At 39.5% G+C, this 15,268-nt stretch overlaps 1 pseudogene; it reads left to right on the top strand.

Moving 5' to 3' along the window:
- LOC127491538 (histone deacetylase complex subunit SAP18-like) overlaps positions 1-15,268 on the top strand; it is a 61,801-nt pseudogene that overhangs the window by 13,876 nt on the left and 32,657 nt on the right.

Here is a 15,268-nt window from a genome sequence, read left to right as displayed (position 1 = left end):
CAGCCCCCTTTACTGTTTCTTGAATTTATTTTTCAGTCAGTTATGTGAAATAGAATTAAATACTCTTTTTGTTCTCCAATTGAACCTTTGAATTGGAAGATTTGGATGTGCTACAATATGAATATTAATAGAAAGTTTCTCTGTTTCAAGCTCTTCAGTAAAACATGTAGAAAACTGCTCTTCACATTCTTTGTAAAACTGTATTGTTAAATACATGTGTGCAAGCCTGCGGCGCCAGCACCCCAGTTCTAGTCCCAGCTGGGGCGCCAGATTCTGTCCCGGTTGCTCCTCTTCCAGTTCAGCTCTCTGCTGTGGCCCGGGAGTGCAGTGGAGGATGGCCCAAGTGCTTGGGCCCTGCACCCGCATGGGAGACCAGGAGGAAGCACCTGGCTCCTGGCTTCGGATCAGCTGCAGCATGCCGGCCGTAGTGGCCATTTAGGGGGTGAACCATCGGAAGGAAGACCATTCTCTCTGTCTCTCTCTCTCACTGTCTAACTCTGCCTGTTAAAAAAAATGAGGTTACCAATAAGATATTCCAAAAAAAAAAAAAAAAAAAAAGGGACCGGCATTGTGGTGTAGCAGGTAAAGCTGCCAGTTGCAAAGTCGGCATCCCATATAGGCACTAGTTCATGTCCCGACTGCTCCACTTCTGATCCAGCTCCCTGTTATTAGCATGGGAAAGCAGTGGAAGATGGTCCAAGTGCCTGGGCCCCTGCACCCATGTGGGAGACCCAGATGAAGCTTCTGGCTTCTGGCTTCAGCCCAGCCCTGGCCAATGCAGCCATCTGGAGAATGAACCAACAGATGGAAGATCTCTTGCTGTCTCTCCCTCTCTCTTTAACTGTATTTCAAATAAATAATTTAAAAAAAGGATAGTCCAAAAATGAAAAGGAATAGATACATGCAGGCAGTCAGGAATGCTGATGTGAATTTGCTAATAGATATACCAAAATAAATAAATAAGTAAATCCTATAAGTACTAAATTATGCTTGGGATAATCTTTTCTACAGAAAGAAAATCAATTGTATCTGGCTAAAATTCATTTGCATATCTATTGATAAGAATAATTTGCATTTTACTGTCAGTCAGCTTCCTACAACTTCCTTGCTTATCAAATAGCCCAGCCGGACACTCCAAAGCACAGTTCTAAAAGATTCTAATACCTTGAAGGCTAAAGACAATGTCTACCAGTGCCTTGAAAGAGCCCTCAGTAATCATGCCCTTTTCAAAAACTTTCGCAGTTCTTCCTGACAGTTTTTCTAGGACATCCAGGAGGAAAACTGGCAGAATCTTGCCAATCACATGAAAATTTACCAGATTTGAAATATGTTATTATTTTTTAAGACATGAGAATCTGTAAGACAAGAAATAATTAAGGAAAGTTATAATATTATTTTAAAAAATTCTTCTCCATTACATTCTTCAAATAAGCCTATTAATCAGTACAAAAGCTCAGATGGAAACTGAAAAAAAAAAGGAAGGGAAAATTATCAACCATTTGCCAAATTTGTTTTTAAAAATGGTATTATATTACTAATGACAAGTTGTGATCATTACAAACAAGCTGAGGATCTTGTTTATGTTAACAGATCAAATGAGATTCAGGCATCTGCAAAGAAATTATAATGATAGTTAATATGCACACGAAATTATGTTCAGCATCACTAGTTATTAGGAAATGCAAATCAAAGCTGCAATAAGATACCACTTCACACCCATTAGGAAGAGTATTATTTAAAAAAATAAGAAAGAGCATGAAAGTAAGAAGTGTGAGGATGTGGAGGAATTGGAATCATCTTGAGTTGCTGGTGGAAATATATAATTTTGCAGCCCCAGTGGGAAACAATATTATGGTTCCTCAAAAAGCTAAGCATGGAATTACCACATAAAAAAGCAATTCTTTTTCCTAGGGCAAAACCTGCATGGCTTAGTTAGGTTTATACCCCAACCCTAACTTTCTTTCTCTCTCCACTCCCATATATATATACATATAAAACTTCCTCTAGAATTAATCAAAATTTTAAAAAGTCAGAGTTGTTTTTCCTATGCCAAAGACAGTGATACCAAGAGGACTTGCAGTGTTGCTAAATTCCCCTCAGTTTATTACCATTAGATCATTCCACCTTTGTCTCAGTCTGTTTCTCCAAGTCTATCTACTTTTTCATCAAACCTAGTACAAAAGTATACAAGTCAGGACCATTTTCTTTGGGTCTTTGTTTCCTTATGAAAGTCCTCATGTCACCTGAAACTGATATTAAATAGATTTGTGTGCCATTAACCTAGGATGGTTGAGGAAAAGACACCTATTTTTCCTATTGTCAAATTGTAGAAGCAATCTGAGTATCCATCAACAGATGAATAGATGAATAAAATATAGTATTACATACAATATAATATTATTCAATTATTTATTTATTTATTTATTTATTTTTGACAGGCCAAGTTAGACAGAGAGAGAGAGAGAGAGAGAGAGAGAGAGAGAATATTCAGTCTTAACCAGGAAGAAAATTGTGAAACATGCTATAACATTGATGACCCTTAAAGATATTATGAGCTGGAAAATCCATTGCTAACAGTGATGAACATGTCTCAGCCCCACCCAGAAAGGCAAATCACCTAATTGGGAAAACCCTATAGATGGCAAGAAAAAAAATAAAAAACTCACCCTAACTACGAGGAGGCTGTTGTTACAGATGTACCCTTGGATTAAAATCTTTGGGCAGAGTCAGCTCCTGGCTGCCCTGTCCATTGGTCCCTTGCAGCATGTTCAATAATCCACCTTAGCTCACTCTGACTGTTCTGGTAAATTCTTTCACCACTCTCAACACTGGCCTCCATCTTTAGCTTCCTGAGACATTATGCTTGGTGAAATAAGCCACACACAGACAGACATACATCCTGTGATTCCACTTACGTGAGAAATAGAATAATCAGATTCTAGAGATAGGAAGTAGAATAGAGGTTCTGAGGACTGAGGAGATTGGGGCTGGGCAGGTATTGTTTAATGGGCACAGTGTATTTGTTCTCATAATGGAAAGTTCTAGAAAGGAATGGTGGTGTAGTTGCACAAAAACGTGATTAAGTTTAATGCCACAGATTTATATGCTTAGAAATGGTTAAAATGGTAAACACTATATATGTATGTTTTACCACAATAAATAAAAATCATTGATTAGAAGTCAAGTAGGCTTGAAAGCTCATTCAGAGCTCTAAATACTCCAAATTGGCTTCCATTTCAATTTTCTCTCATTACCTTAATTAGTTAATACGCACTTATTAAGAGTTTTTCTGCTAAATACTGTTCTAGGCACCGCAGAAAATTCTAAATTATAAGGTACATCTCCTTCTCTAAAATCTATCCTTTAGCTCTTCTTAAATTGGGACTAAGGGAGAATTGTTTAATTTGCATATTATTTTGTTTTCTTTTGTTGAATGGGAAGGGATTGTTAATAGGTGTGCTGAGGGAAATAATTCTTCTTTACTAGTAAATGTGTTTTATCATTAAACAAAGTTAAATGGATTTTTTAACTGTGGGACTTCTCATAGACTTTAATATGCTAATGTGTGTTTTGAATCTCCCCTACAGAATTTAATAAGTGGGATTCCTAAACTTATTTGATCAGGAATTTTTTGTTCTCTTGGAGCCCAATTAATCAACATCTCCCTTTGTACTATGCCCAAAGAAACTGAGCTACAGACACACCAACTACATGGGGGATTCTCTTTATAAAGGTCTAAACACATTACCAAATCTGCCATTACAGTAAAATGTATTTTACTCCTAAAAAATGTGTACATGACTATTTTAAATATTAAAAAATTTAATGTATATTAAAAATTAGGTAGGGATAAAATAATAAATTTCTAAGGGAATTTCCTACCTCAATTTACTGTTCAATATATCCTTTGGTAACATTTAATATTCTGGAAACATTAGGAGGAGAAATACTTGCTAATGGAGATTTTGCAGAAGAAAATCATGATGCTAACTGTGATATGTAACTTTCTAAAGATTTTTTAAGATAAAAAAAATAAAACAGAGGTGGTAGGGCATAGTAGATAATACTCCAACTGGCATGCCAACAGTCCATGTTGGAGTGCCTGGGTTCAAGTCTTGACTCCACTATCTACTCCAACTTCTTTCTCATGTGCACCCTGAGAGGCAGCAGGTGATGGCTCAAGTAGTGGGTATTTGTCACTGCCTGGGAGACCTGGATTGGGTTCTTTGCTTTTGACCCAGTTTATCTCCAACCACTGTGGGCATTGGGGAGTGAACAAGCAGATGGGGAGCGCTTTCTCACTGTCTCTTGAATAAATAAAATTTTAAAAGATTTTTCAAAATGGAACTTTAATCATCATTCTTAACAAAACAATTCCTACCAAGTTGTATCCAATCAATAGCTTTAAGTGGGGGGTGGTGGTCAGGAGTATTGTGGCACAGTGGGTTAAATCAACACTTGAGATATCCACATCCAATATTGGAGTGCTAGTTAGAGTCCCAGAACTTCCAGTTATGATCCAGCTTCTTCCTAATGCACCTTTGGAGGCAGCAGATGATGGCTCAAGCTCCTTGTCCTCTGCCATCCATGTGGGAGACCTGGATGGAGTTGTAGCCTCCTGGCTTTGGCTTGGCCCAACCCTGGCTGTTGCAGGCATTTGGGAAATGAATCAGAGGATGATTCTCTCTCTCTCTCTCTCTCTCTCTCTCTCTCTCTCTCTCTCTCTCTCCTCCCATCTCTGTATCACTGTACCTTTCAAGTAGATGAAAATAATAAAAAGTTTTTTAAGATACAGGGGATCTGTGATTTTCTACCTTTGGAAAATCTCATAACTTTAAGGTTGCATCTTAATTCATAACTTTAAATATGTCTACATTTCCCCCATTATGAGAGCTGGGCTTTAAATTACAACATTCAACAACATACTGCCACATTTTCTACGTATTCTCTAATTTTGTGTCATTTCTTCAAAATTAAACATGGTAGACCAATTTAAATACAATGAGCATCTGAATAAAGTTAAAGATATAGCAAATTTGAATTCAGTTCATGATTTTAATGTTGGTCTCAATTATATTCTCATTAGTAGTCTCTCTTTAATGTTTATAAAATATCAAAGGTAAAATGCATTAGAATATTTGTATAATTATATAAACATTATGAATGGATAAACATGATGACATTGCCAGGATCAAATAGCTGACTGTAAGCCAAAGCATCCTATCATGGTGTGAAATGTTTGTGTAATGGTGAAGAATCAAAGTCTAGATTCAACATGGGAAAGAGAATTTTTAAAAAGATTTATTTATTTATTTGAAAAGCTGAATAAGAGAGAGAGGGAGAGAGAGATCAATCTTCCATTCACTGCTTCATTCCCCAAATGCCCACAACAGCAGTATAAACACACTGAATGGTGGTACCAGTTATCTGAAAGTCAGGTATTTGAAAAACTAGGGCTGTCTGAAATATAACAACAATGATATGAGAATTCAAGGATTTATTCCTACTGGATAACTTTGGAGGCCTTCCTGGAGGAGGACACATTTGAGTTGGAGTCTGAGAGAGAAATGAAACTCTCACAAACATTTCCAAACTGAAGAGAGATGCTGAGATGTGAATGTCCTGAGTGTATTTAGGATTGTAATTTTGTGGTGCAATGTATAAAGTGTATGAGGAATAGAGAAGTAAATGAAACTAGGAAAAATAGGTTGAAGCCATATCATTAGCACTAACAAGTTTAGACTTCATTCTCTAAGTAATTGGGAACCAAGGGAAGTTTTTGAGCAGAGGGCATGATCTGTGTTTCAGAACAATTACTCTGGTGGGCCCATAGGAAATAGATGAGACTGGAATGAGACAGGGCAGCTAATTAGGATGTTGTAATTATCTAGTGAGAAGTGATGAAGGCCTGATTGAATGGAAAGGAAGAAATAAATAGGACAGGCATTTAAAAAAGAAAATTAACTGAGCTAGGTGAGCAAATCAATTGGAAATGCATTCGGATGCAAGAAACAGAATTTCTGCTGAACAGGGATTAATATACAGGACCTTATTTTACTCAAGTAGATGCAGGTGGCTGGTTGCTGGTGTTGGTACAGAGGTTTGACAATACTGGCAACAGCATTTCTCAGTTCTCTCACTTTTCCTGTCCTGTTGTTAAGCAAGTCTCTCCTCCACAGCCAATTTTAGCTGTGATTGGCCAGAGCTGGGTCACATGGCAGCCTCTAGCTGCAATAGAGGCTAAGGAAGTGGGGAATAGGAGTGTCTTATTGGTCTGAGATTAACTATGGTCCATAACTAGGCATTGATCACGTTGTCCTTTTGAAAAACCAACTAGGGGCCGGTACTGTGATTTTCTACCACCTGTGGCACCAGCATCGCATATGGACACTAGTTTGAGTCCAGGCTGTTCCTCTTCCAGTACAGTGCCTCCCCCAATGTGGGCACCAGTTTAGGATGTGGCTGCTCCTCTTCTGATCCAGCTCCCTGTTAATGGCCTGGGAACACAGCGGAAGATGGCCCAAGTGCTTAGGTCCCTGCACCTACATGGGAGATAGGCATGAAACTCTTGGTTCCTGGCTTCAGATTGGCTGAGCAACAGTCATGGAGGCCATCTGGGGAGTAAACCAGAAGACGGAAGATTTCTTTCCCTGTTTCTGCCTCTCTCTCTCTGTAACTCAGCATTTAAAATAAATAAACCTTTTTTAAAAAGCCAAACAAATCATTAGCAAGGAATGCATAAGCATTGTTTTTTAGGTGGACAACTAATAAAGATGGCCCAAGCAACTAATTGGGTATGGAGTGCAGTAGGTTGAATAGTGTTGCCCCAAAGTTCCTGTCTATCTAGAACTTAACAGTATGACTTTTTAAAAAATAGGATCTTCGCAGATGCAAACAAGGTAAATATCAAGATGAAATCATACTGGATTAGGGTGAACCCTCTTCCAGTTCAGCTCTCTGCTGTGGCTCGGGAAGGCAGTGGAAGATGGCCCAAGTGCTTGGGCCCTGCACCCACATGGAAGACCAGGAGGAGGCACCTTGTTCCTGGCTTCGGATCGGCACAGTGCACCAGCCGTAGCAGCCATTTGGAGGGGTGAACCATCGGAAGGAAGACCTTTCTCCCTGTCTCTCCCTCTCTCACTGTCTAACTCTGCCTGTCAAAAAATAAATAAATAAAAAAGATCATTTGTGTTGTGAGATGGCAGTTTTATAGACCAAGATTGAGGCCTAGTTAAGAAGAAAACTCAGAGGAGTTTCACTGGAGTTTGGACAAAGAAAACTCTATCTTAGAAACTGACACACATAATCAGAAGGCCTTGTGAAGATGCAGGCAGATACGGGAGTTACACAAATCACAAACCAAGGAATGCTAAGAACCATCAGGAGCTGAAAGAGGCAAGGAAGCATCCTTTCTTGGAACCTTGGAAAGGACTATGGCTCTGCTGACACTTGGATTTCTGCTGCTTTAATTCACCTAGTTCATGCTAATCTCTTACCCAGCCCTAGGAACCTAATAAGGTACAGGAGGAAGTTTCTAAAAGGACATTAGAAGGGCTTTAAAAGCAAAAGTTCTCAGCCTTCTCCTGCCCTCTTGTCTCCCAACCTCTGACTTCCCCTCAAAGCAAGTCACAGAAAGTAGAATTCCTCTTCCCAAGGCAGATCATAGAAACTGGAACCGCTTTCTTTTGAAGCAGCCATTGAACCTAGAAGGTCACTTTCCCCATCTGCCTTCTCCCTTGAAGACACTCATTCCAGAAAGTCTTGCCCCACTCCTGGGAGGAAGGAACACTTCAAAGACACGCCAAGAAGAATCTGGACAGCCCTTGTTGGGCTGCCTCACTCAGTCGATCACTGTTAGATCACACACGTTTGTCCATCACACTTCTATACGCTGCCCATTTGTCATCGAAATAAAGCATCAAACTGAAGTTCTCAATGGATCTTTGGGTCCTCATTTCTGAAGATACCACATCATATAAAACTTTAATGAAATAAATTTGTTATGCTTTTCTCTTATTCACCTGCCTTTTGTGCTAGGAATGTCTGTCAGCCATGATCTTTACGACAGGTGAGCGAAGGTCTGACACATTCTATTCCTATAATGTTATAGGAATAACTTGGCTTTAAACATGCTGACGTTTGAGAAAAATCATATGGAGCTGTGAAGCAGGAGTTAGGATTATGGATTTAGAATTGAGGTATGAAGAAAGAATAAAGAGACTTCAGGGGAAAGAAGTAAATTTCATCTAACAATGTTTAATAACATAAAATAGACTATAATTATAGTGCTTAACTGAGACTTTAACACAATTATTCCTCTCTCCCATCTCCAGATATTCCTCTGTGGCTGGAATAGAAGAAAGAGCGTGCATCATTGTGGGTTAATGAAGATAGCCTAGAAGGACCAATGAAAATCCATAAACTGAATCTGGGAAGACTCACTAGTGGCTCTGTGATTTCCCATTTGCCTCAGAGGTAAATTCGGCAACACTTTAAAGACTGCACGGTGGATTACTGTCTCTATTAGTTTTTTCTTTAATAAGAAAACAATAAACACTAAACATGGCACTGCTTTATCCTCAGTGCTTCTCGTGTATTAATTCATATTTCTAGTATTGCATTTACACCACTGCATTGTAATTATCATTCTGTCTCCTCTTCTAGATTGTATTTCTTGAAGGTAGTTTCCAATTTTTTTTTGTATATGTATCTAAATTGCCTGGCACAATATGTAGTATTTATGCAATATCTACAATATCTACATTTATGCAACCACTGAATGAACTGTAATAACAATAGGAATAGCCAAGGCACAGACTCTGGAGCCAGACTACTTAGGTTAAGTCTTGGGTCTACGACTTTTTAGCTTTGTGTCCTTGGACAAATTACTAGACAACTCTGTGATTCTTTTTCCTCATCATAATGTAGAATAATAATAAGGCCCTTGTCTTACTTTGCTCAGGCTGCTATACCAAACATCCCATGTACTGGGTGACTTCAACAACAAACTTATTTTTCAAGTTCTAGAGGGTGAAAAGTCCAACATCAAGATGCCTGAGGTTTGGTATCTGGTGAGGGCCCTTTTGCTACTGTGCAAACAGGTTGCTTCTTACTGTATATTCTTGCCTGGCTGAGGAAGAGGTTCTCTCTCTGCTGTCTCTTCTTTTCAGGGCACTAAACCCATGGATGAGGATCTACTCTCATGATCTGATTACCTCCCAAGAGGCCCTTCTCCGAATATCATTGCATAGGGATTAAGGTTTCAATAAATGAATTTTGGGAGATCACATTCAGTCCCTAATAGCCACCTCATAAAATTGCTGCAACAATTAAATAAATACATTCAAAGCACTTAGAAGGGTACTAGTCTCAATACATTATCAATATCTACAAATATGTTACTGAGTTATTAAATAGAATAAAGTCATTTGACCTTCCATACTGCTACCCAATCCTGCCCTCTTTGTTATTTATTTTACATTTTCCTTTTTATTTCTCTCATGAGAATTTCATAATTTGTAAATTAACTTACTTGTTTATTGGTAAATAAGTTCCATGAGGTCAAGGACCTTGTCTGTCAAATTCATTGTCCATTCTGTGCTCTACACAGCATCTACACATGGTAAAGGTTACATTACTCAGTTTGTTAAAAGGAAAAAAATATAAATGAATGATCCATTTTTGCTTTCTGTAAAGTCCACCTGCAATATTTGTCATATAGCCAGCATCGTACTTACTAGTTCAAAGATAAACGAAAGGCAAGGTACAGTAGTAACAGACTTTCAGACAGATCTAGGATAGCGGGACTTCCTATTTGTACTGGGACTAACTATCTGAAAATATTATAATAGCTCGCATCACTATTTTCACATTCTTATAGTTCCCTGTGTCAGAGTAAAGACTCCAATCTAATACTTTCTATTCTGACTTTGACATCTTTTATTGTAAGATCTTGGGGACAGTTTTGACATTGCAATAACCAACAATCACATTATGTCCTTTGGGAAAGACTGAAGCACTCTCTGGAATTGGGTTAAAGGTTATTTAATGTAAATTTTCTTGTTTTAATATGATTTATTTATATAAAGAGTGAATGTTAAATAATTGGTTATTTTTAAATGGATCCTTCTGTTGGAATACTAAAAGTATTTGTGAAATGAAGGTTAACAAAATCTATATGGCATTAAAAGGTTTCAAAACTGAAATGCAAAATATTCTTATTTAACATAAAGACCCTCATATGACTTTGCTCTACCATCTTTCTACATGTTTGCCCAGAGAGGACAGCAACAAGAGAATATGTAAACATTTTCATCATTTCTAACTTGCCATCTGTGACAATTCATTGTGCTGAAATCAAAAAGAATGGGATCACTTTTCCATTTCCTTAAGGTCACCAAGGACAGACAAGCTCAGGACATACTGTATTTGTCAGAAGCAAAAGAGATGACTGGTGAGGTGGCATTGACGAATCTGTTCTAGGTTCAGCTCATTTTACTGAAGAATGTGTGTCCCCTTCTGACATTTATCAAAAGAAATTCAATTTTATAAAAAGAAGGATGTCAAATAATAGTACATTGCTAACACTCATTCTGCTGCTGTCAGAAAGGCTGATGGGGGCAAAGAGAAAAAGGGTGGGTGGAAGAGAAAGTTATTCCAGCAAGAAACAAAGAAGGTGGAAGGTCAGGCTGATATACTTACAGGTTGATCACATCTCTAATTAAATCATCTATTTGTGAGATCCGTGTTAATGCCTGATTCACACTTTACAATACCAGTTTTCATTATCTCCCATTATAAGGAATGACATCAAGTGCTTGGTTTTTTCCTTTGTATTTTGTTGTTGTTTGACTACAGTGCTACTGCATCAGGGAGGAAAGTTAATGGTAAAACCCCATAGCATCAGGTACAAAACATGCACCCTGTGGACAAGCAATCAATATTTCTTATGGTAATGATGATGATTTTTCTCAAGCAGGGAAGGATATTCTGGGTCAAAACATAAAACTTAAAGTTGTGGCAGAGAGGTGGTGGGAAACAGAAGTCAGATTAACATCAAAGGAAAAAGTCCTATCAGGAGAATAGTGATAAAGCTAACAAAATACTGTCACAAGTGATAGTACTGGCTATATTGTATAAAAATATTGACTTATGGTACAGATTAAATCCCTTTCCTGGTGAGAGGTTACAGCAGGCCATAAGCAATTAGGCTGCCTTCTACGGAAGACAGGGAACTTGACTAACAGATCCAAACACCAGGCAGGGAAGATGGGTTTAACACTAGGAGGTGCGACACCAACTGTTAACACAAATTGACTTTTCCCAAAATGTTGGATAATTTCAATCAGGCACTGAAATACACTTAAAAAAATTCTCAGTGTTTTCTGTTCTTAAACTAGTCATTGGGTTTAGCAATAAAAGCCAAAGGAGGTTGGTATTAAGTAAATGCTATTGATGCATATATTCCAATCAGCCTCCAGAGATAAGTGTGGGGACACTACAGAATATTTATTTAACCATGAAACAGCATTTGGAGGTGACTTAATCAAGTGGTTGAGTAGGCAGGCAGCTCTGGGACCTGGTAAATAGTGCAGGACACATGAGTGATAAAATGTTGGTGTTTGACCGATTCTGAGTCCTGTGGTCTCCATAAGGTGCCTATCTGATGCAATCCAAGACAGTCTTGTTTAGAAAAGGAACTCTAAGAAGCTACTAGTCAAAGAAAAAAATACTTCAGAGCATTTTCCCCCCAACAACAAAGGCATTGTGCTAAGTCCAAATGTACCAAGCCTAGAATCCAAGAAAAATCGTAGCTATTGTACTCAACTCCCACATTTGTGCTTACTGTTTGTAATTTTCAAATTCAAGATTCTCAAAGCTATGTAGAATATTTTTAAATCTATTTGCTCCATTGAACGAAAATAAACCAAACTCAACAGCAATATAAACTTTCTGCTCCCTCTTGGAAGATTTTTAGAAGAATTACTGCCATATTTAGATGATCTGCATGGGCTTAATACAGCCATTTTCACAAATATTACTACAAGCACAGCTTTCAGGGTGTAAAAATTTGCACTGGGCTAGCCATAAACGTGTGCTGTGGATTAGCCATAAACCTTTGCATAATTCCTTGTGCAGGCAGTACAGGGAATAAATAACAAATGAAAAAGAATCAAAGAGAGTTAATACACACATTTTCAGCCCTTTAAGTAAGGGTTGACAAACTTGCTAAGAGTCAAAAGGTAAAAAGAGGCATATTTGTTTGCTATGCCATACACTCTCACAGCCAGTCAACTCCACTGTTGTAGCACAGAAGCAGCCATAGACAAGTGCGTGTGGCTATGTTCCAATAAAACTGTTTACAATAAAAGGCCTCAGAGTTTGGCCTTCAGACCACAGTTTGCTGACCCCTGCTTCATGTGAGGACACTTCAAACAATTCACAGAAAAATGGGATTAAAGGATAAGGCTCATTTTCCATGAACTATCATCATCCCCTCCCCTTTCATTTCTTTCCATTCACTTCTAGCACAAAGGCACAGCCTTGCAGTCAAAATGCAAGACCAAACTCCATAAAGAAAGAGGCAGCAGAAGCAAGAATCAGCTAAACTCTTGAGTTTCACTATGAATGAAATGCACACTAGGAAACAGGAGCACTAACAAACCGTCACCCATCTTGTGCCTGCGTGATCTTTCTAAAATGCAAATGTGATCATGGGACTCCCTAGCTCAAAATACTTCAACTGCAGCCTAAAGCCTGACTCTCGCTTTGTCACCACAGACTGTCCGTGGCTGACCCTGATTTCCTGACTGCCTCATCTCTTGCTGTCACTTCCTCCTCACATTCTATGCTGCTGCTGCTACAGGGAGGGACTTAGAGTTTCCAGAATGATACCTGCCCTCTGCCTTTCAACCCACGCACTTGTCATTTGCCTGAAACACTCTTTCTGAAACGTCTCTGGCTTTGCCAAACCCAAGACTGACATTAGGTGACTCCAACTTCCTGACAAGGTCCCCAAGACACCTTCTGCCTATCTATATCATATTATTCTCACCATTATCTTTGGATGGTTATTGCTGGAGATAAGTTGAAAATTCTTGAAATCTAGAATTACATTTTTAAAGATTGATTTTATTTATATGAAAGGCAGAGTTTCAGAGAGAGAGAGAGAGAGAGAGAGAGAGATCTTCCATCCGCTGGTTCACTCCCCAAATGGCCAGAATGACTGGGGATGGGCCAAGCTGAAACCAGGAGCTTCTTCCAGGTCTCCCATGCAGGTGCAGGAGCCCAAACACCTGGACCATTTCCAGTGCCTTCCCAGGTGCATTAGTAGGGAGCTGGATCAGAAGTGGAGCAGCTGAGGCTTGAACTGGTGCCCATTTGGGATGCCGGCATGGCAAGTGGTGGTGGCTTTACCTGCTACGCCACAGCACCAGCCCTGGAACTTCATGTTCTTTCTTTTTAAGGGAAAGGGTTTTTTGGAGAAAACCCAGCAGACCGGAGGGAAGGGGCAAGGAAGGAGAAAGCGAGTAAGAGAGACAGAGACAGAGGTCAGGAGACGGAGAATGTGTGTGAGAGAGAGAGAGAAAGAGAGAGAACTTCATTTTCTTAAGGCGTGGTGCCTAGCACACTGAAAATACTCTGTGATTTTACATCAATCAGTTGATCAATTAAAGGAGCTTTTGGCCCTGTAACTTATTACCAGCTGTAGACAATTTATTTTCTTTAGCATATTATTTATAAATGATAAATACTTGAAATTGTTTACACTTTTTTGACTTTTTTCTTTGAAAGGCAGAGTAGCAGAGAAAGAGAGAGAAACAAAGACAAAGATCTTGGATCTGCTGGTTCACACCCCAGATCACTGCAATAGTCAGGATGGCCAGGCTGAAGCCAGCTGCAGGTAACTCAATCTTGGTCTCCCACCAGCAGTTGCAGGAGCCCAAATACTTAGCCCATCCTCCACTGTCTTCCCAGGTACATTAACAGGAAGCTGGATGGGGAGGAGCAGCCAGGACTGGAATCACAACTCAAGATACGGGATGCTGGCATCCTAAGTCACAGCTTACCCTGCTGTGCCACAACAATGGCCCTGAAAAAATATGTGTAAATCAGTTAAATCGCTATGGGAAATAAAATAATTTTCTCTCTACCATTCATAGTTCTTAGCTGAGACTTCCTTGTAACAAAGATTAGCCAGAGGAAAACAAATAAAAGTTTCCTGAAATGGGTACCTCCTATCTTACTCTGGTTTTTGGGCTGCTATCACAGAATGCCACAGACTAGTTAATTCATAAAACACCTAAATTCATTAACTTGTGCTTCCAGAGGTTGGAAAGTAAAAGGTCAAGGGCCTGGGATTTGGTGAGGACCTTCTTGCTGCATTGTCCAGTGGCAGAAGGACAAAAGGAGGTTGAAATAGAGAAAAGGGAACTGTACACTGTACACTGTACAACTGTTGTATTAAAAAATACAACAATTCCCATGGCAACAAATTCATGCCCCCCATAACACAATTAATCCAATCATGATTAGTGGCCCAATTACCCTTCATTGGATTAGACCCGACCTTCCAACACGGTTGCATTGATGATCATGTTTCCAACACATGCTTTTTGGGGAACAAATTCAAACCATAGCACCTCCTGTATATATATGCTTGTAAGGTACTCACAGAAATCTCAGAGAGGATAATATGCAGGGGGAAAATCTCAGGAAGTAGATCTTAAAAGTATATTCTAAACTTCAGGTTTAAAACATCATGCATTGGGTGTGGCCAGGGAGTGCAGTGGAGGATGGCCCAGGTGCTTGGGCCCTGCACCCGCATGGGAGACCAGGAGAAGCACCTGGCTCCTGGCTCCCGCCATCGGATCAGCGCGGTGCGCCGGCCACAGCGCGCCGGCCGCGGCGGCCATTGGAGGGTGAACCAACGGCAAAGGAAGACCTTTCTCTCTGTCTCTCTCTCTCACTGTCCACTCTGCCTGTCAAAAAAAAAAAAAAAAAAAAAAAAAAAAAAAAACAAAAACAAAACACATCATGCATTGGGGCCAGCATTGTGGCATAGCAGGTAAAGCCACCGCCGGTGACAACAGCATCCCATATGTATCAGTTTGAGACTGCATTGCTTCCTTCCAATCCAGCTCCCTGGTAATGCACCTGGGAAAGCAGTGAAAGAGGCCCCAAGTGCTTGAGTCCCTGCACCCAAGTTGGGGACTCGGAAGAAGATCCTGGCTCCTGGCTCCTGGTTCCTGGCTTCAGCCTCACCCAG

The sequence above is a fragment of the Oryctolagus cuniculus genome, chromosome 3 (assembly GCF_964237555.1).
Source record: "Oryctolagus cuniculus chromosome 3, mOryCun1.1, whole genome shotgun sequence".
NCBI lineage: Eukaryota > Metazoa > Chordata > Mammalia > Lagomorpha > Leporidae > Oryctolagus > Oryctolagus cuniculus.
The sequence above is the reverse complement of the archived record's forward strand: the minus strand, read 5'-3'. Positions and strand labels throughout refer to the sequence as shown.